This window comes from Rattus norvegicus, chromosome 7, assembly GCF_036323735.1.
Source record: "Rattus norvegicus strain BN/NHsdMcwi chromosome 7, GRCr8, whole genome shotgun sequence".
Classification (NCBI taxonomy): Eukaryota; Metazoa; Chordata; class Mammalia; order Rodentia; family Muridae; genus Rattus; species Rattus norvegicus.
This window is the reverse complement of record NC_086025.1, coordinates 14,971,681-14,993,377: the sequence shown is the minus strand read 5'-3', so window position 1 is coordinate 14,993,377 and position 21,697 is coordinate 14,971,681. Positions and strand designations below refer to the sequence as shown.

General features: G+C 43.4%; 1 pseudogene; it reads left to right on the top strand.

Moving 5' to 3' along the window:
• The first annotated feature begins 209 nt into the window (after positions 1-209).
• Positions 210-2,098, top strand: Nudcd2-ps1 (NudC domain containing 2, pseudogene 1; annotated as a pseudogene).
• Positions 2,099-21,697: the final 19,599 nt, after the last annotated feature.

Here is a 21,697-nt window from a genome sequence, read left to right as displayed (position 1 = left end):
TGTGTTTACACATTGGGCCGTGTAGGGGATTTATCCCCAAACTCCCCAGATCGGGTTCCTCTAACTCTGGTTCTTAATATTCCTAATTCTCCGAACCCTTAATACAGTTCCTTATATCGTAGTGAACCCCAACCATACAATTATTTTCATTGCTACGTCATAACTGTAATTTTGTTACTGTTATAAATCGTAATGCAGAATATCTGATATGTGGCCCCTATGAAAGGGTCTTTTGATTCCCAAAGTGGTTGTGACCCGTCAGTTAAATGCTGCTCGACAGGCCAGCGGAAGCGTCCGAATTTCGGTGTCACACGGGTTAAAGGATCGTAGGCACTTGTCTCCTTTGTTCCAGCGTGAGCGTTCTTGGGATATCAACATCTCTAGGCTTCGGTTTTTCTCACTAGGTCTCGCGAGTGTCTTAAATGGGCTCTGAAATGGAAAAAAAAAATGTGCACACTCCGACACGCCAGTTTGGACTCTTGCGCATGTGCAGTATGCCCAAGGCGCCGAAGGCAAACCGGGAGCCAAGTCCGATGAAGTGCTCAAGTGCTCTCCGGGAGCCAAGTCCGATGAAGTGCTCAAGTGCTCTCTCGGAGCGGTGTCCCTGTGTGGCGTCTTCAGAATGTCTGCCCCCTTTGAGGAGCGCAGCAGGGTGGTTCCCTGCAGGACTCCCATGGGAAAACTCCGTGTCTCCATTGAAGTCCAGGTGCCCCCAGGGTGGCCATCCAGTGTGGCCTGCAGAGTAGGCACTGGCCGTGGGTGGCTGCGAGATCCTTAAGAGAAATTGCTGATGAAGGAACATGGACTTTGGAGGATAGAAAAATGGTCCTCACTGTCCTGACAAAAACCAAGAGAGTTGCTGCAAACTGTGGCCTTCTCGTCTAGAATCTGAATATGCAGCTGACCCCTGGGTGCAAGACCAAATACAGAGGAAACTTACATTGGAGCGATTCCAGAAAGAAAACCCTGGTTTTGACTTTAGTGGAGCAGAAATCTCAGGGAACCACACAAACGGTAGACCAGATTTCTCAAATCTGGAGAAATGACTGCTATTGCTTAGTTTCTCTCGCTTGTGGATCCCCGCAGGTGCTGGCAACTTAATGCAGCTGATGATGTGAGGGAGGAAACACCCGATGTCTACAGTTAAAAGATTGCAAAGTGTATTTCAATATGGTTGTAAAAGATTACATCCAGATATGGTTTGCATAGGAGACAGCAGGTTTTCTGTGGAGAGATAATAACTTTTATGGCTGTGCATTAAGTTTTATATGCTACATTTTCCTAATTTCATATTTAATTGTACTTTTACTACAAAAACATTGGAGTACAAACTGTATGAAATGAAAAGGTGCCTTCATGGAAAAAAATTTTTTTGTGTGTGTCTGTAATGTGAAAATAATGTTCAGTAAATTTCTGAGTAAGAATTGTGTACCCCTTTGTCTAAATATGCTTGTCTGTACATAGAACGTATAGAACTGGAAAATTTTTAAGAAAGGAAAAAAAAGGGGGCTGGAGAGATGGCTCAGCGGTTAAGAACACTGACTGCTCTTCCAGAGGTCCTGAGTTCAAATCCCAGCAACCACATGGTGGCTCACAACCATCTGTAAAGAGATCTGATGCCCTCTTCTGGTGTGTCTGAAGACAGCTACAGTGAACTTATATATAATAAATGAATAAATCTTTAAAAAAAAAAAAGAAAGGAAAAAAAAAGTACACCGAAGTACTCTGGATAACTTGGGTTAGTGAAAAATTCTAACTGGTTTGGTGCTGCTTAAGTGATTATGTCAAGAAATTGAAAACTGATAAAACTGTAACAACAGAAGAGTTAATTACCTCTCACTGTCAGAAAACAATTTAGGCCCCGAGTATAAGTCACAGGCTTCATTTAATTTTAATGATTCAGACAAGGTGATCTAGAAAAAGTCCTTTCATCCTCTTTGTGAATTTTAATTCTTGAAAAAAATGAAATGTATAAAAAGCTTACAAGTAAAATATTAACAGACTGACAATCTTACACTTTTTTCTAATAAACTGACATATTGTCACTTCAAAAAGAAGAAAAAATAAATTCTGCTGTTTTAACAGAGCCCTCATATATCTCTCTGCTCCCTATTAAATATTAAAATAATTATTTTTGAGGCAGGATCTCATTGTGTAGTCCTGGCTGGCCTTGAACTTGGAGAGGTCTGTCTACCTCTGATTCCTGAGTACTGGAATTAAAGGTGTACACCACCATGCCAGGATAAAATTATATTTATGTATAATGTTTGTGTTTATGGTGTGTGTGTGTGTGTGTGTGTGTGTGCTTGCGAGTGCGCATGTGTGTTTATCTGTCTCTCTCTCTCTGTGTGAATTAAGAAATTCCTGTGGAGAGGTTCGATGTTGTTCATGTATTTGAAATCATGGTCTTTTGCTTGTTTTTCTTTTTATGATGTATATCAGGATGACCGTCTCCCATCTCTTCATAGGGACCCAAATATACTCCCTCACCCCCTACCTCAGCCCCATTTCTGTCAGATTCGAGATGCCCAGACTACCATATCTGGCTTTATGTGGGCTCTGGGGATTCCCACGTAGGTCTTCACACTTGTATGGCACTTGTATCCACCATGCCACCTTTCCATCCTCTTCTTCCTGGCTGTTAGACCTTCTTCCCATTTCCTGCTGACCACAGGAAAAGCAAATATCGCACTTAAAAGCATGAACTTAGTTTACCCTGGGGAGACATATTGCTTTCTTGCTTTGAGGCTCAGTTTTGTCTCTCAGATAGATTGGACATTGAAGGTATATACAAGGCAAGTTCAAGGCAAGCAATTAGACACTCTGAGAAGTTGGGTGTTATTTGGTAGAGTGCTTGCCTACCCTGTGTGAAGTCCTGGATTTTTTTCCTAACACCGAACACATTGGACATGGTGGCCTACATCCATGGGAAATTAAAACAATAGGAACAACACCTCCCAGAAATTCTGAAAGGCTCTTGGGGTGGTGTAGCAGATGTTTCTCCTGGAGAGTAGCCTCCTGAAGAAGAAGAAGAAGAAGAAGAAGAAGAAGAAGAAGAAGAAGAAGAAGAAGAAGAAGAAGAGGAGGAGGAGGAGGAGGAGGAGGAGGAGGAAGAGGAGGAGGAGGAAGAGGAGGAGGAGGAGGAAGAGGAGGAGGAGGAGGAGGAGGAGGAAGAAGAAGAAGAAGAAGAAGAAGAAGAAGAAGAAGAAGAAGAAGAAGAAGAAGAAGAAGAAGAAGAAGAAGAAGCAGCAGCAGCAGCAGAAGCAAAAAGGACTCTCGTTTCCCTTCTATGTTCTTCTAGAATAGTCCTGGGTGGTTGAAATGAGAGTCTCTAGCTTTTGGCAGTTCTGAATGATTAGACCAGCACCTCTCCTTCCACTGTGTCCTCCTCAGGGGGCTGTATGTTTCCAGGAGGACAGCCCCGGGCAGGAAAGCCACTAGCTTCAGGCTGGGGTTGGAGGGTGTCACCCTTGACGTAAGCACCAGTGACTCTACCATGGAGTTTGAAGGTTTTTACGTGGTTGATGTGGCTCATACAAGACTCACAGGGGAAGTGGTGACCAGGCTGAGGTGAGTTCCTAAAGTAGCTAAAGGCCCTGCTAGGGTGGTCAGTTTCAGCAGATTTCTGCGGTGGTGGGGGACTTGGGGGACCCAAACATACTAATGTAAAAATTTCATGTTTTACATCTACACAGTCCAAAGGTCAGATGACACAGATTTTAAATAGTTTTGAATGCAAAGAGCTGTATGGTTTGGAGGCCAGTAGTCAGTGTAGGCTGTCTTCCTCAGTCATGCTCCAAAATCTTTCCCTTTTCTCTGTTCTTTTTTCTTTGAGACAGGATTTCATGTGGCCCTGGCTGGCCTCCAGCTCAGTTTATAACAACCTTAAACTCATGACTTTCTCATGCCTGCATGCTCTGAAGGTTGGGGATCCCAGATTGTGCTACCGTGCCCAGTTTATCTTAAAAAAAATCACTTTGTGTATAAAGGGGTTGTGGGCACCATAGCACAATGTGCGCTTGAGGAGGTTGGGTGACACAGGAGTAGTTTCTCTCCTTTTATCATAGGGGACTTAGGAACTGAACTCACTTTGTCCCCTCTTCTTTCCCTTCCATGTCTCCCTTTCCTTCTCCCAGCCCTCTCCTTCCTATTCCGCCCCTTCTGTCTCTGTGCGGTTTTCTCTCTTCCTCTGTCCTTCCATGTCAAAATTTCTTTTCCTTATTTTATGTACAGTGTGTGTGTGTGTGTGTGTGTGTGTGTGTGTGTGTGTGTGTGTGATGTATTTACACTTGTGTTTGGGGAAGCAAGTGTATGTGTGCACCAAGGCACATGTACAGATGGAGGTCAGAGGACAGGCTCAGGTGTCAGTTCTTGTTTGATGTAGGGTCTTTTCTCCCCTATTCTTGCCTGTCAGATAGCTGGTTTGTGATTTGCTGGGTTTCTTCTACCCCTACTTCCCTTATTGAAACACTGGGATTACCGATTACATGGTAGACGTCTGGCTTTTATGTGGATACTGGGGACTGAAAATCAGGCCCTCATATTTGGGCAACAAATTCTTTTACCCATCGAGCCATCTCCCCAGCACTATGCTGCACTTTCATTTGAGCATTATTGAAGCTGGTGTGGTAGTGCATGTCTGTGGTTCTAGCACTTGGGAGGCTGATGCAGATGGTGCCTTCTGTATCTGACACAGAGCTGCATCTGGAAAAAACATTTTTTAAATTTACATTTTTACATATATCTTATTGTATGTGTATGTGTGTTCTGGCTGTGCGTATGTCTGTCCACTATTGATGCTGGGCCCCTTTTAAGAGCAAAAAGTATTTTTGTTTCTTTGGTTTTTTGTTTGCTTCTTTGTTTCTTTGCTTCTTTGTTTCTTCCTTCCTTCCTTTCTTTCTTTCCTGCTTGCTTGCTTGCTTGCTTTTCAAGACAGGGTTTCTCTGTGTAACAGAGCCCTGGCTGTCCTGGACTTACTTGGTAGACCAGGCTGGCCTCAAACTCACAGAGATCTTCCTGTCTCTTCCTTTGGAGTGCAGTGATTAATGGTATTCACTAGTATGCCCACCCAGAAAGTGTTCTTACCTGCTGAGCTATCTCTGCAGTGCCACTCATGAAATCTTAACAATATGGTGGTTTAAACAAGAGCTCCACAGTGACAATGCCAGTTGACATGACAATGTGGATGTGTGTGTGTGTGTGTGTGTGTGTGTGTGTGTGTGTGTCTGATAAGGCATGTCCTTAAATGAAAAACTATAGGCAATTACAGGCTTCTAAGAGAGGGAGAATCAACCTTTTCTAGAAACCCAGCCCTGATAGGTTATACATTCTTAGGTGGTCAGCCCTAAACACATGTACATATAAGCAACACTTGAAGGCTGTATACACACACACACACACACACACACACACACACACACAGCAATAATAATTAAACAAGAAATCATAAATTTTAAAGGGAGTTGGGGATTCATGGGAAGAGTTGTATGGAGGAGAGGGTAGAGTGAAAAATGATGTACAGTAATTATATATGAAAATACAGTACATATATATGAAAGTTTCAAAAAATTTAATAAAAATGTAGCAAGATCCAGGCCATCCTGGGCTATGTAGTGAGAATTTATGTCAAACACAATTGAAATAGCAAGAACCCACCCCCTAACATTCACTAGGAAATCGTGATATGCCAAGCATTTGGTTGTAGCAGTCATGTGGGCCCTGTACCAGTTGCTAGAAGAGGGGGCAATCTTCCCTCTCCACTGCTCATTGTAGTGCCTGGAATGGGAGTCATTGGCTTGCATGGAGCAAAAAGCTGGTTATTGGAGACAAATCTGTGGTCTAGGCTTGCTTCAAGGCTGACTGAGAAGTGTGGTAGACGAAGCACACATGGGAGTCTTAAGTATAAGGAGTCTCTCTCTCTCTCTCAACACATACACACACACACACACACACACACACACACACACAGAGACTCCTTTTACAGAGAGAGAGAGGGGGTGTAGGGGGAGGAGGAAGGGAAGGGGAGGGGGAGGGGGAGAGGGAGAGGGAGAATAGTATAAATGTTGACAAAGGGGACCAGCCAGTTTGGGGGAGGCACACAAGCATCAGTAAAATATTTACACAAATGAATATAATGACTGTGGCACTGAATATGAGAAGCAGAAAATAGTGCTGGAGAGATGGCTCAGTGGGTTGAGGGACTTGCCTCTAGCCTCATGATTCCTGGGACCGAGATGCTTGAAGGAGAGAATTGATTGACTCCTGCAAATTGCCCTCTTACTTTGCATGATTCCCTGTCCTGTGAATAAAGTGCCTTTTAAAAAAAGCAGAAATGATTGGCATTCAGTGAACATCTATTAGAGGCACTGGATCTATCCTATAATGCTAGGGAGGGTTTCCTAGCAAAACCACAACCAGAAACTGGGAGTAGGGGATTAGAGTGAGGGAGGAAGAGCATTTCTGGCTGTGTGGCTGCATGTGCAAAGGCCCTGTGTGACTTGAGATGCTTTGATGGGGTGAGGGAGAGCCGGATGGGGGTGGAGCATGGCCAGAATTATCTCCATCTGATTCCTGGGGGCCCATGCGGGAGGTGAGTGAATACATTTTGATGTGCTGGGTGTTTTAAGCAGGAGAGCGGCACGATCTGATTGCATGTGCAAAGATTCCTCTGGCAGATAGAGACCTGAAAAAGCGCTGAGTACAGGTGGTGCCAGGCACCCAGAAAAGGCTGACATGACGCCAGGAGGCATTTTGGGGATGGGGGATGGTCACAGAATCCAGGTCGTGTTCTCTGAGGTTTCTGGTACACAGCTAGGTTTCTCTCAGGAATGATGATGTCTCCCCACTTCCTGCTCAGGTGATCAATGAGGGAAGGTCATCATTTTGAAGATAGGCAAGGAAGGAATCCTGGCTCTAATCGCTGGAGGTTGTACTAGTGTAGGGAAGTCTGTGGCTCCTGATCCTATTTCATAGTCGAGACACTGAGGTTCCAGGACTCTATGGGCACTGAATCCTGACCTACAATGTGGCCACTTATTTAACCCCATAGGCAGCCCAGCTGAGATGATTCTGACCTTGAAAGTACCCTGGGGAAATTGCTTCCAGATGTGGCCTAACTTTAGATGTAAGAGAGTTTCAGCTGACCATGTTTCAAACCCAGCTTCAATTACCTGTGTGACACCCTGGTCACATGAATCATTGTACCTCTGGTACCCTTTCTTTCTTCTTGGATCAAAGCAGTTGCAAGGCATGTTCTAGGTATGCGGTGAGAACCAATAATATTTTCATTCACTCATTCACTCACCCACCCACTCACTCGCTCACTCAGTTAACACTTTTTAGCTACCTACTATGTGCCAGGTACAGTTAAGGCACAAGGTAACCAGTCTTGTCCTTAGACTCTAGAATTCTGATGGCAGAAATCTATATTATGTCAGTAATTAATGCACACGGTCATAACGACAAGACTAGGACCTCTGTTTAAGGGGGTATATATATATGTATATATATACATATATATATGTATGTATGTATGTATGTATGTATATATATATATATATATATATATATGTATATCTCATGCAACTTAAGTTTGATCCTCAAAACTCACCTGCAAGTGAAAGGACAGAGCCAACCCCACAAAACTGTCCTTTGACCTCCACATGCATTCACACGCCCCCCCCCCCCATATAATAAGAAATTTGAAGCAAGTTTAAAAGGAAACAAATCACTGGGTTTTATTGTGATATTTACATACCAAAAATCCTGGGATAGATATCCCATTGTCCTCAGTCCTCAAAGTCCTGCCTTCTACATTTATGCCACGTATACGTCTAAATTCAGAGTCCATGTTTAAGGGGAAACACGTATGGAGGCTGGAGGATGAGCGTGGGTGTCCTTCTCTATCAATCTCTGCATTATTCACAGCATCTTATTGAGTCTGGAGCATGTGCAAGGTTGGCCTCAGCCATTAATAGGAATGTAGGGGATTCAAACTCAGTGACCGGTGCTCAGTCGCCAAGCATACTTGTCCATCAAGCCATCTCTCTGCCTCTGCTGATATTGCTTAGCTTGACAGTCTCTAGTTGGATCTGTTTCCTATAAATGCCTGTATTTTTTCTTTTCTATAAATTAATATAAATACATTTATTGCTGGCTATGGTGGTGCATACCTTGAATCTCAGCACTCCGGAGACAGAGGCAGGTAGATCTCTGTGAGTTCAAGGCCAGCCTGTTCTACACGGCCAGTTTTAGGCTAGCCAAAGTTAGACATTGTCTCAGAAAATAAAACACTACCCCACTGACCAAAAAAAAAAAAAAAAAAAAAAAGAGAAAACAAAACCTGAAACATCCCGGCATTGAGGTAGGAAGGCCTGAGTTTGATTCCCCAGTAAAAAGTTTGGCATGGGTGTTTGTGCCTGTAACCCCCATGTGGTGAAGCGGAGGCAGGTGGATTGCTTGGGCTTGTTCACCTACAAAGCAGAATAGTGATGTGATGGACCGTCTCAAGGATGGGAAGTGATAGGGAAGGCACAGGCATGCACCCGAACAAATGGGTAGACATACACACTACAACACATGCGTGCGCGCGCACACACACTTTAAAAACAAAAGAAAAGTAAACTACAAAAACAAGATTTAGGGAGATAGCGGAGAACTAACTAGAGTGCTGGCCTGGAATGTGTGAGTTTTGGTTTAAATCCCAGCACTGCAATACATAAGGAACTGAATACTACTTTGATGGTAGGCTGAGCAACTGCCTGACTTCAGGTTAACTCTTGCACACATCCTTTGCCGATTTCATAGGTACGGTAATGGACACTGCAAAGAGCAGAGGCCTGTGACCAAGTGTGCCACTGACAAGGCAGGGGTTTGAACGTTGAGTCTTGCCCACCCCCACTTCCTGCCCACGAGCCTGTTCCTGGCACCCAGGACTCCAGCTGGGCTTGTGGGTTGGGCATAGGCGGCACCAACTTCCGGCCTCTGGGTAGTAGTGGTGGGTTGAAGGGCAGGGAGGGGAGAAGAGGAGGAGGTGGGTCTTTCCAGGTCCCACAGTGCTTTGCATTTTCCTTTTGAAATCTAAGTTCCCACCAAGGCTTCTCGGTTTTAGAGATTGGGTTTTGATGAGGGCTTCTGTGAAGTCAGGGGCTCACTCATTGCGAGAGTGTAGGGCCCTGTGCTTCTGTCAAGGCTCACCGAACCCTGTGAGAGTGCAATGTTTTGGGGCTCTGAGGCTTTTCCAGGGAATGGGCTGTGCTGTTCATGGCCGTGAGAACAATCCTTTATCTTCAGCCACCTTCTGAATCAGAAAAGATTCACATAGGTCAGAGAAGGGATGGCTTTTTCATTCCTGTTTCCCTGATTCTGGTATGGAGTAAGGTTAGACACTAACCCTTCTGGCACCCCTGCTGTGAAGACAGCTATTGAACTCTTAAAATCATTATTTCTGTTGGATTTAGAAAGACCCTGAAAGCAATGTTTATCTGCATCAGCACCCACCCAGCAACCACACAGAGCACCTCCATTCTCCAAATATTTCATCCCGCTGGGATTTAGTCCAGTGTCTCTGCTGTAGATCTGTGGAGATGGGGACAGACTTAGGGTGAGGCTGAGGTGACAGCTGAACTCCTTTGGAGTTCTGAATAGATTCTCGGGTACCATATGTAGAAGATGATATTTAAGCTGAGAATAAATAAAAAATTAAATTATTGTGTGTATGTATGTGTGCACACTTGTGTATGGGTGTAGAAGTTTTTTTGAGTATGGCTTGTATACGTATTTCTATGCAGTGCGAGGTCGATATCAAGTGTTTTTCTCACCTCCTCACAAGGTACATTTTCTATATAAAAAATCTACATTTATTTATTTACTTACTTATTTTTGGTGTGTGTATGTATGGGGTTAAGTGAATGTCATGGCAACTGTGCAACAATCCGGGAAGAATTTGTGGGATTCTGTTCTTTCCTTTTACCATGTGGATCTCCAGGTTTCAGGCTTAGTAAGAAATGCTTTTACCCATGTAGCCATCTTGCCAGCCCTCCATATTGCTTTTGAGATAAGGTCTCTCAAATTCTGACCTAGAGTTTTGACAAATTGGCTTTACTGGCTGGCCAGTGAGCACCAGGGATCCTTCCGTGTCTATCTCCCCAGTACTGAGGTTATGGACACGTGCTACTAAGCTGGGATTTTAAATGAGTCCTGAGGATGGGAGTTATCTCCCCAGCCCCATTTCATATTTCTTGATTACTTTGCCAGGAAGTGATTTATATCACTACTGTCTAAGTCCCCCAAGTGCCCATCTCACCGCACCCTTGATAGCACTGAGTTTTATCGATTTTCTAAATCTTTGCCAATTGCAGTGGGAAAATTTGTTATCTCGTGGTGCCAACGACTATTTCTTTTGTTTGTGACAAGGGTAAACTGGCTATGTGATTTCTCTCTCTCTCCTCTCTCTCTCTCTCTCTCTCTCTCTCTCTCTCTCTCTCTCTCTCAGACATGGTCTCACATAGCCTAGGTTGGCTTAGTTTTTGCTGTGCACTGTGGATGAACTGGAACTCTTGACCTGCCTTCCTTTCTTCGACCCTCCCATTGCCTGGACCACAGGTATGCATCACTGTGGGCATGTACTTTGGCTTTGCAAACATCCTTCTCACTTGTGTTCAGGTGTTCTCCACCTACAGGGGTCTGTGGTCGCTTCCACCTCTCCCCAATTTAGCATCTGTGGCCATTATTTGGCCACGAGGGTGGGCAATTCTGAGGTAGCCTACTTCCTGTCATTTGGTTCATTTACTGTTTTCTTAAGCTTTTGTCCATGTAAAGTTTTAATTTTTCTTCTGCTGATCACTTGGTTTCTAAGGATATGTGGCTTCATTCTTGCCTTTGACTTCTTTGGATTCGAAGAAGAGAGTTTGAGGATGGGGTCTACGGTTCAGTGGGCAGAGTGTGCCCAGAACACACAACGCCTTGGGTTCCAGCTTAAACGCCACTTAAGTTAGTTGTGGAGGCAAAGACCCGTAAGCCTAACACTAGGAAGGTGGAGGCAGGATCAAGACTTCACGATGATCGTCAGCTGCACAGAACTTTTGAGGCTAGCTTGAGATACAATAAATCTCGTCTGAAAAAAAGCGGGTTGGGAAGTTCTAAGAAGGTGTTTCATGGGAGTCCACCCTCAAATGCCAGGTATGTTATGCACAGCTCATCATTTTATTCTCAAAGCACCCGTATGGGAATTTATTTTTAATATTAATTTAATTTTTTTTATTTTTTGAGATTTTTATGCATGTATACAATGAACATGATCATATATACCCTCAATTCCCCACTAAACTTTTCCCAAATACCCCAAACATAGGCTCCTTCCAAGCTTGTTGTTCTTTGTTTTTTCTTTTTTTCTTGATAAATCATTAAATATGCTTAGTGCTGCCCATATGTGTATACGTCTGGGACCAGCTATTGGCGCACGAGGAATTTATCTGTGGCAATATGTGAATGCCATGGAGGAATTGTGAATCAAACCTAGGTCCCCTGCAAGAACAAGTGTTCTTCTGAGCCAGCCATCCTCCCAGCTCTGCAAGTCATTCAGAATACTTTTATTGATAGATAATAACTGTACCTACTTAAGGGGGTAGAATGTAGTAATTCTAAAGTCAGCCTCAAGACAAAACAATTCCTTTTGTTTCATCTGATAGAATGAGATTGAATTTAGGGCCTCATCCATGCTAGCTAGTCAAACGCTCTACTACTGAGCTACAGTTCCAGTGCTTGGTGTGATAACTTCTGTTATCATTTTGTGTACAATGACCAAATTGCAGTAATTATCATATCTACTCCCTAAAGTGCATCTGTAGATGTACTTGTATTGTTGTGTTGGGAATATTCAAAACCATCCTTCTCAGGTATTTTGAAACATAGAAGTCACCTTTGTGTGCTATAGAACTTGAGATTATTTTTTTTTTCTTTTTTCTATTTTTCGGAGCTGGGGACCGAACCCAGGGCCTTGCGTTTGCTAGGCAAGCGCTCTACCACTGAGCTAAATCCCCAACCCGAGATTATTTTTTTTTAAAGACAGGGTTTCCTGTAGCTCAGGCTTGTTCCTAACTTCTAACCAAGGATCACGTTGAACTTATTTTCTTTAGAATTCCTGATCTTTCAACCCTCACCTCTGAATGCTAAGATGACAGGGATGTGCCACCACACCTCATTCCTGCGGTGCTGGGAAATGAATCCAGGGTTTCCTGTATGCTAGGTAACAGGCTGTGCTACAGCCTTGCTGGATTATTAGCAGCCTTTAAATTGAACCTCCTTCTTCTCTTCCCTCCTAATCCCTTCCTCCCTTTGCACTCTATGATTTTAGGAGATCAACTTTCCTTTTTAGCTCATTCCTGTGAATGAAGACAGTGGTGTTTGTTTTTCCATACTGGGGTTATTCACTTAACATAAATTCACTTAACAGAATAGTCAATTTACAGATGAAAAGCAAGGGCGAGGTTGGAATATAGATCTGACATTAGGCAGCCCAAATTGCCTTTTTGCTTTGGTTTTACCCTACTAAATCCTCTTCCAACAACTGAATGCAGTTCAGGGTTAATTTTTGGCTGAGGCAATGAGTGGCCGCCTCTATCTTCCTGTTGTCTCATCCTGCTGAGGCAGGAATGCAGGACTTTTTTTTTTGCCCCCCCCCCCCCCCCAGAAGGAAATGCAGAGTCCAGCTAAGCACCAACCTTATAGCAACAGGAAAGAAAAGGAACCAGAAAAGAGGGAGTCAAAATTCTATTTAAAAAATACCTTAAAGGCTGGTAAATGCACTTGCTGCTAAGTCTGGTGACATGGGTTTGATCCCCAGGATCCGTGTGGTGAAAGGAGAGAGTTGATTTCAGCAGATTGTCCCCTGATGGCCACACCCGCACTGTAGCATGCACCCATATGAATGTATACACACATACCCACACACAAATTAATAAATAGAAGAATGACCCCATGGCTCGGCTCCTGAGTTAGGTTTTGGCTTCCAGTTGGTCTCAGAATTAGTGCCATCTTCACAACTGAAATCCCTTACTAACTTTGGAAAGCTCTTTTGTAGTTCTGGGCTCCAATCTCCTCTTTTGCTAATCACGCTACCTCTGTATTTTCTACCAGATGTAGTTTTTTGTTTGCTACTTGAACTCTGATGGGTTCCTTCTATCATTCTCCCATTTTTGTTTCATAATTATCGGTTCTTGCTTAGTGTTAGTTTGGCATTATATCTTTAAGCAATTTTAACTTTGCTTTAAATATGTGCACATGTATGCAGGTACCCATGGAAGCCAGAAGTTGGATATCCTAGAGTTCTAGGAGGTTGTGAGCAAATTGACCTAGATACTGGAAACTGAACTCAGGTCCTTCACAAAAGCAGCAAGTGTTCTTTTTTTTTTTTTTTTTTTTTTTATTAACTTGAGTATTTCTTATATACATTTCAAGTGTTATTCCCTTTCCCGGTTTCCGGGCAAACATCCCCCTCCCCCCTCCCCTTCCTTATGGGTGTTCCCCTCCCAACCGTCCCCCCATTGCCGCCCTCCCCCCAACAGTCTAGTTCACTGGGGGTTCAGTCTTAGCAGGACCCAGGGCTTCCCCTTCCACTGGTGCTCTTACTAGGATATTCATTGCTACCTATGGGGTCAGAGTCCAGGGTCAGTCCATGTATAGTCTTTAGGTAGTGGCTTAGTCCCTGGAAGCTCTGGTTGCTTGACATTGTTGTACTTTTGGGGTCTCGAGCCCCTTCAAGCTCTTCCAGTTCTTTCTCTGATTCCTTCAACGGGGGACCTATTCTCAGTTCAGTGGTTAACAGCAAGTGTTCTTAACTGTGATCCATCTCTCTAGTTCTTTCTTTACCCTTAGAAATATTTGTTTTTGATTGTACATTTTTATGTGTGAACATACTTGTCATAGCACACATGTGAGATCAGACCATTTCTTTTTCCACCTTTGAGTGGGTTCCAGAGATTGAACTCAGATCACCAGACTTGCATAGTAAACGCCTTTATCATTTCAGCCATCTTATTATCCTCTTCTTGTTCTTCCTGTTATTCTTTTACTCTTCTTGTTTCTTCCTTTTATTCTTGTTCTTTTTGTTCTTGTTTTTCTTGCTCTTTTTCTTGTTGTTCTTGTTCTTTATGTTCTTGTTGTTGTTCTTGTCTTGTTGTTGTTTATCACCAGCACCCCTCCCCCACTACCACCACCACCACCACCACCCGAACCCCCCCCATCATCATCATCTTTCTGAATCACTTACTGGATGCATTGTAAAGTTCACTGAAGGTTGGTTGATATTTTCTATTTCCTCTGACGTAAATTCTTCCAGGTGGGGAGCTTGTGGAAACTTCATGTTGAGGCCATGAGTTTGTCTCTTTTCCAAGTTTTTTTTTTTTTCCTGATTAGACTCTTCTGAGTTTATGTCCTTTCTTTGTGCTTTGTATATCAGAATAAGAGTATCCCACATTTTCTTGAGTACTGGGGAATGGTCATTTGGCCATGTTCTCTCATGAATTAGCCTTTTCTTAGGATTTTACAGTGTTTGGAAATAGAGGGTTTGAATGTGTACTTGGTCTATGACTCTTAACAGAAGTCCAATCTCTTCCCTATAAATGGTTGCAGTTCTGTTGGGTTATCTCCGAGGATACTCACAGATATTTTCAATACAGCAGAACATGCCAGGATGGATAGGAGAGAGGCTCCTGAGACTTATCTCTTTCTGAGGGGCTACAGGCAGTTAATGATGACTGGGAAAGGAAAAGTCATTTCTTCAGTAGTGTAGATACTGGTGAGCTGTCATGATCACCATGACAGAAACTAAGAAATGCGTTGTTTTACATAATAATATTAGTCAGAAACTGCTTTGTTAATAACCTACCATTGGGGTATACTGTCTTTGTTATTTAATAAGTTCTCCTTTGGCAGTTTCATACATGTGTGCAATTCATTTGATCATTTCATTCTTTCATTACAATTTCTTATTTCCCTTCAGTCCTGAAGAATTCCTTCCTATTCTCAAGTCATTCTTATAATTTTATTTCTTACAATATTTATTTATTGTTGTTTTGCGTATGTGTGCACATGTTTGCCATGGTGCACAAGTAGGGAACAACTTTGTGGAGTTGGATTGAACTAAAGTCATTAGACGGTTATTAGCAAGTGTTTTTTACCCACTGAGCTTCCTTCCTTCCTTCCTTCCTGACTCCCTGACTCCCTCCCTCCCTCTCCCTTCACCCAACCCTCTCCCCTCTCTCCCCCCACTCTCCTTTCTTTCTTAATGATTCACTAAGTTTCATTAGGCTTGTTTGCATCAAAATGAATGTTAGTTTATTACTGGGTCATGACATGGGTACATGGCTACACACTGAAGAAATGGCTTTTCGTCTCCCAGTCATCAGACCTCCAGGAAGAGAAAGGCCTCAGGAACCTCTCTCTTATCCATCCTGGCAAGTTCACTGGCTGGGTTTTGTGCAGGTAACCACAGTTGTTGTGAGGCCATGAGAGTAACTGCCTAATCACATCCAGAAGACAGTATTTCTCAGCACTCTTACCCACTCTCTGGCACTTATTTTCTTATGGCTCCTTCTTTGACAATAACCTTGGTGGTGGTGGTCTCCGTGTGAGTGTGATACAATGTCCCGTTTACAGATAAGCACTCAGTTGTCACCTATTCTGAGTTGTCCTATTATGAGACTCTGAATTAACTCTTGATCACTGCAAAAAGAAGCTTCATTTGCCAAGGCTGATAGCAACACTAATTTATGTGCACAAACATATATATTTAGAAGAGAGTTTGACATTATCTTTTATCAAAACAGCATTATTATGTTCTCCCTTAAGGCGAGTGGCTACACTGGCTTTTAAAACATTTTTTTCTTAAGTTAAGACTTCCTCTATACATCGAAGGCTTTGGCATGTCCAAGTATATCACTTACTTCAGATAGCATTTCACAAACACATTTTCTGTTTTGTGAATTGTGGGGAGAACTTCAATGTTTTTACCATATTGGGATTGGGCTTCATTTTTTAAATTTATTTTCATTGTATATATTTCTTTATTTAAATTTCAAATGTTATTCCCTTTCCCGGTTTCCTGTCCATAAGTCCCCTATCCCCTCCCCTCCCCCATAAGGGTATTTCTCCCTTCCACCCCCCTTTCCCATCCTCCCGACATTTCCCTGCACTGGGGGTCCAACCTTGGCAGGACCAAGGGCTTCCCCTTCTACTGGTGCCCCAACAAGGCTATTCTCTGTTATAGGGTTAGAGCCCAGGGTCAGTCCATGTGTATTGGTTTAGTCCCTGGAAACTCTGGTTGGTTGGCATTGATGTTCTTATGGGGTTGCAAGCCCCTTCAGCTCTTTCAGTCCTTTCTCTAATTCCTCCAAAGGGGGTCCCATTCTCAGTTCAGTGGTTTGCTGCTAGCATTGACCTCTGTATTGGACATGCTCTGGATGTGTCTCTCAGGAGAGATCTATACCCGGTTCCTGTCAGCCTGCACTTCTTAGCTTCATCCATCTTACCTAATTGGGTGGCTGTATATGTATGGGCCACATGTGGGGCAGGCTCTGAATGGCCGTTCATTCAGTTTCTGCTCTAAACTTTGCCTCCCTATCCCCTCCTATGGGTATTTTTGTTCCCCCTTTTAAGAAGGAGTGGGAGCATCCACATTTTGGCCTTCATTGTTTTTGGCATTAACAAATGCCCCAGTGATACAGGAATAACAAAGTACATACTCACAGCAAAAATTGAAAATGGCAGACCATGCACCTGCCAATGTTTCCATTCAAATGTTTTCATTCTTTTCAATTCAGATGTATTTTTTATATATCATTAAAGTTAGCATCTGTTTAAATAATAAAAAATCCTGTATTTTTTTTTTCCTAAACACAGCCAGTACGGGTTTGGGACTGCTATTCCCTCCATTTTGCACACAAGGCTTTGGAAACATCTGAAGTGACCTGAATTTCCTTAGAACACCTGGCTAAGCGAATAGGAATCTGGTTAAAGCAGTTACTTTTCTTTTGAATAAAAAAAATTAAATCGAGGGGATGCAGAAATGGCTCACTGGGTAAGAGCACTGGCTACTCTTCTACCAATCTAGGTTCAATTCCCAGCACTCAAATGGCAACTCATAACCAAACTGTAACTCCAATTCTAGTTGATCCAGTGCTCTTTTCTAGCATTCACGCACACCAGGGATAGATACATAGAATACACAGACTTACATGTAGTCGAAACACCCATACACATTAAACAATGGAATGGTAATAAGATATTTAAAAAAGAAAATTTAAATAGCTATGTAAGTATGTTATGTATAATAATAATTACACATATTTGTAGAGTATGCTATACTTTTAAAAATCATATTTAGTGTGTGTGTGCTTGTGTACATGTATGCCACAGCATGTGTGTGGAAATCAGAGGACAACTTGTGGGAGTTGGTTCTCTCCTACCATGTGGGCTTTGGGGATCCAACTCATATCATCAGGCTTGGCAGCAAGTACCTTTACCACTGAGTCATACATCATATTGAGTATTGATCTGTTCAGGGATACTGTTACACCCATGTGCAGTGTGCACATGTGTGTGGTATGTGCACAGATGCATGTGGGAGAGTCTGGAGGATGCTGGGTGTCCTCCGCTCTTCCCTGCCTTCTTCCTTTGAGACAGAAGCTCTCACTGAACCTAGACATAGGCTCAGAGCTAGCAAGTCCCAGCAAGCCTCTTACCTTCATCCTGTGTGGGGTTATGTGTGTATGTATACCTAGCTTTCTTGAGATTTGAACTCAGGTTTTCAGACCTACTCACAAAGAAACAGCTCTGGCTCTATATTCCTTCTTTCTTTGTGTTCTGAACATTTAAAATCCTTTCTACTAGTTGTTTTGAAATACTTCTCTGCTAAGCAAGTATCTCTTACTTATCAATTACTTATACTTACTACCAATTCAGTTGTACTCACTACCACTGCCTTACCTTTGTGTTTCTTCCCAGGCAGCATTTCTCTGTACAGCCCTGGCTGTCCTGGAACTCACTTGGTAGACCAGGCTGGCTTCAAGCTCAGAGACCCACCTACCTCTGCCTCCTGAGTGCTGGGATTAAAGGCATGCGCCACCTCCCAGCTACCCTGATTTTATGTAGAACATTCTAGTATACTTAAAATATAAAATTACATTTATTTAATGTATACATGTGTGAATGCAATGCATACTTGAATGTAGCATGCACGCATGTGCACTACAGTATGCCTGTGTTACTTGTGGGAGTCAGTTCTCTCCTTGCACTCTTGGGGATTGAACTCAGGTCATCAGACTTGGTGGCAAGTGCCTTCATCTTCTGACTCATCTTGCCAGCCAGCCTTTATCTACTGATTATACCTATCTGTCTATCTATCTGTCTATATATCTGTCTATCTATCTATCTATCTATCTATCTATCTATCTATCTATCTATCTATCTATCTATCTATCTATCTATCTATCTAATATCAGAGCTCCTACTGATTCTTTTATACCTGCCTCTGTTCTTGTTGAAGGGCTGGTATCGTCAGTTTTGACTTTTTGAGCCATTTAATGTCTTCATTGTAAAGTTCATTCAAAGTCTTAGTACAGCCCTAACCTGTTAACCCTCATTTCTTAATCCTCCCTCATTCTAGGTTCTGGTGAGCATCGTTCTACTCTACTCTTTTTCCTTCCTCTGTGGCTGCGGACTGTCCTTGAACTTGTTATGGTTGAGGCTGGCCTCATATTCTTACCTCCTGAGTGTTGGAATTATAGTTGTGGGTTTTTCATTTATGTTGTATGCTGGGTAAGCAGTCTGTCACTAAGATACAAGCCCATTAGTGAAGGTAGATTTAGCATAGCAAAATATTCTGTTTGCTGGGAGTGTGCCTAGCCTGGCGGTCTGCTTCTGGAGGGAAGAAGATTCCTGATACTCCAGGAAACCAAGCAGAGGTTTGCTTGTTTGCAACCAAGAGAGGCTGTGGAGACCAGAGTGGAGTTCTGTGGGGTTCCCTTTTCCTGTTTCCTTGTCCTGCCTTGGCCCCTTCACTAGGAGTGACCTCACTCTCTTTCTCTGTTAGTTTCTCTGCTATGACCACAGGAAGGCCCAACCCACATTGCATCTTCGCTAAAGAAGCACAGGAGTCTAGCTATCTGCTGCCCACATCTGGGTTCCTGTGGAGGTGGAGGGACCAGTGGTTGAGGGCTCAGACCAAACCCCAGTCAGAAGGCATTCATGTAGGGAGATGGAGCTCTGGCCTGCCTCACGGGCTTGCATGAGAGCCCACTGTTCAGCTCAGCTTGGCCTGACTTGTCTTCTGTTTGACTATCTTTTCCTGCTCAGCTTTGTATGGGCATGCTGGATATGGCTGCCTTTTATACTTTGAAACTTCTTTCCTTCCCTCCCTTTCTTTCTGCCCTTTCCTGATTATTTCCCTTTTATCTTCCTTTTCTCTCCCTTCTTCCCTTTCCCTTCATCTTCCCTTCCTTCTCCTACTCTTCCTTTCTTTCCTCCTTTGCTTTTCCTTCTCCCTTCTTCCTCCCTTGCCCTTCCTTCCACTTCCTTCCCTTCCTCCTTCTCTCTCCCTCCCATCTTCTCTTTCTTCCTCCTTCCTTCCACTTCCCACCTCCCCTTCCTCCTTCTTCTTCCCTCCTATCTTCTCTCTCTCCTTCCTTCCTTACCCTTCCTACTGCTCTTCCTGCTACTTCTTTTTCTCCTTCTCTTTCTCCATCCTTCTTCCTCCTCTCTTTCCTCTTCCACCTTCCCTCTTTGTTTTCTACTAATATTATTTGAAGCAATATCTCACTATGCTGTTACTCATGCTGTCCTCAAATGCATCATCTGCCTACCTTGGCCTCCTCCCAAGTGTGGGAGTTACGGTCATACTGCGTGCCACAACACTGGATATTATGTTTTTGATATGTTGTTTTGGCTATGATGTTTTGGATTAAAATTCCAGGGCTGAAATGATCTTCCCACCTCAGTTTCCAAAGATGCTGGGAGTATAAGTGCACACCTAGATAATGCGCTCTCTCTCTCTCTCTCTCTCTCTCTCTCTCTCTCTCTCTCTCTCTCTCTCTCTGTATAACAGAGTCCTGGCTGTCCTATACTTGCTTAGTAGATAGACTGGCCTTGAACTCACAGAGATCTGCCTACCTCTGCCTTCTGAGTGCTGGGATTAAAGGCATGCACTGCCCAACACCTTCCTTTTTCTTAAAAAAATGTTAATACGTCTGGTCTGTTTATTTGTGTGTTTGTGCACATGCCACAGTGCACATGTGGGGGTCATAGAACACCTGATAGGCGTTGGTTTATCTTATTCCAGCCTGTGGGTTCTAGGGTTGGCTTTCAGTCTATCAGAGACACCTGCCCCAAGTTCAGGGAGAGATCCTATCTCAGAGGAATAGTTGGGGAGTGGTGGAAGAAGACGTGTGATACCTTCTGGTCCCCAGGTGGATGTGCAGGTGTGTTTATATACTCACTAGACAGATGCATACATAGATTCCAACCACAAGGAAATTCACGGGTGCCTTCAGGCCACAAAAGATGTACAGGGTTTGTGAACAAGTGAAAAAGTGGCAGGCACAATGGCTGAGTGTAAAACTGGGTGGTGAGATGGATGGGAGGTGGTGAATAGACAAGGGAGGTGATGGGTAACGAGTGGACAGTTGTCTTGGGTGGACCTGATGGACAGACAGGTGGTTGGATGGGTAGACAGACAGGTGTGAAATTACGGCCATGGATTCTGAGTTATAATCTGGGTACCATCTAGGTGATTTTATTATTTTAGTTTTAATGTGTTGTTTTTGGTGTATACGATTGTGTGTGACACACACACACACACACACACACACACACACACACACACAGAGAGAGAGAGAGAGAGAGAGAGAGAGAGAGAGAGAGAGATAGAGAGATAGAGAGAGAGGTGCCATGATGCATTTGTGGAGAGAAGTGGTCTGACCTGAGTACTGGTCCTCATCTTGTTTGAGACAGGGTCTTTTTGTTCTGCCCCTGTGTCTGCTAGGCTAGCTGGCCTGGGAGCATCCAGGAATTCTTTTGTTTCCTGTTGCCACAGAAGTACTAGGATTAAACACATGTGCTACTGTTCTTTTTGAAGCCTCACACTTGCTCTCATGGTCTCATTTGGGTCAGACTCCTGTCTCTGATGCTGAGACAGCTATGAATGTGTATTGCTTGGGCCTACCCAACGTATCTCAGGGGCTCATCAAAGCTAGCCTCATGACAAACTCTTTAACTGCATTGCCAGCCCCTCAGCCCCTACCACCTGATTTTTCTGAGCCTCAGTTTGGCTAGTGGAACTCTGTGGTCACAAGTTCTCTCTTTCTAGGTACATCCTCCTGTCTTCCTCTGGATCTGGGATTATTACCAAGTTCTAGACTGATCTTCCCAGGGGTAAGAAAAACACTTTGGAGGGAACTTGTGTCCTCAGAAGAAGCAGCTCTCAAACATATCTCTACTATGACTGAGGTGTTATTAACCATAATCAGACTCAGCCTCATTAGACAAGCTTCCCTCTCCCAAGCTTCTTTCTCCTTATTAAATCCCTCTGTTGATTGATCCTTGTTCCCAGCCCAATCTGAGCTCCATCTGACCATTCAGTGGAGCTGGTAGACACAGAACCAATTAGAGGGATGGCAGTCATTTGAGTCAGCCTCCTGTCTCTAGT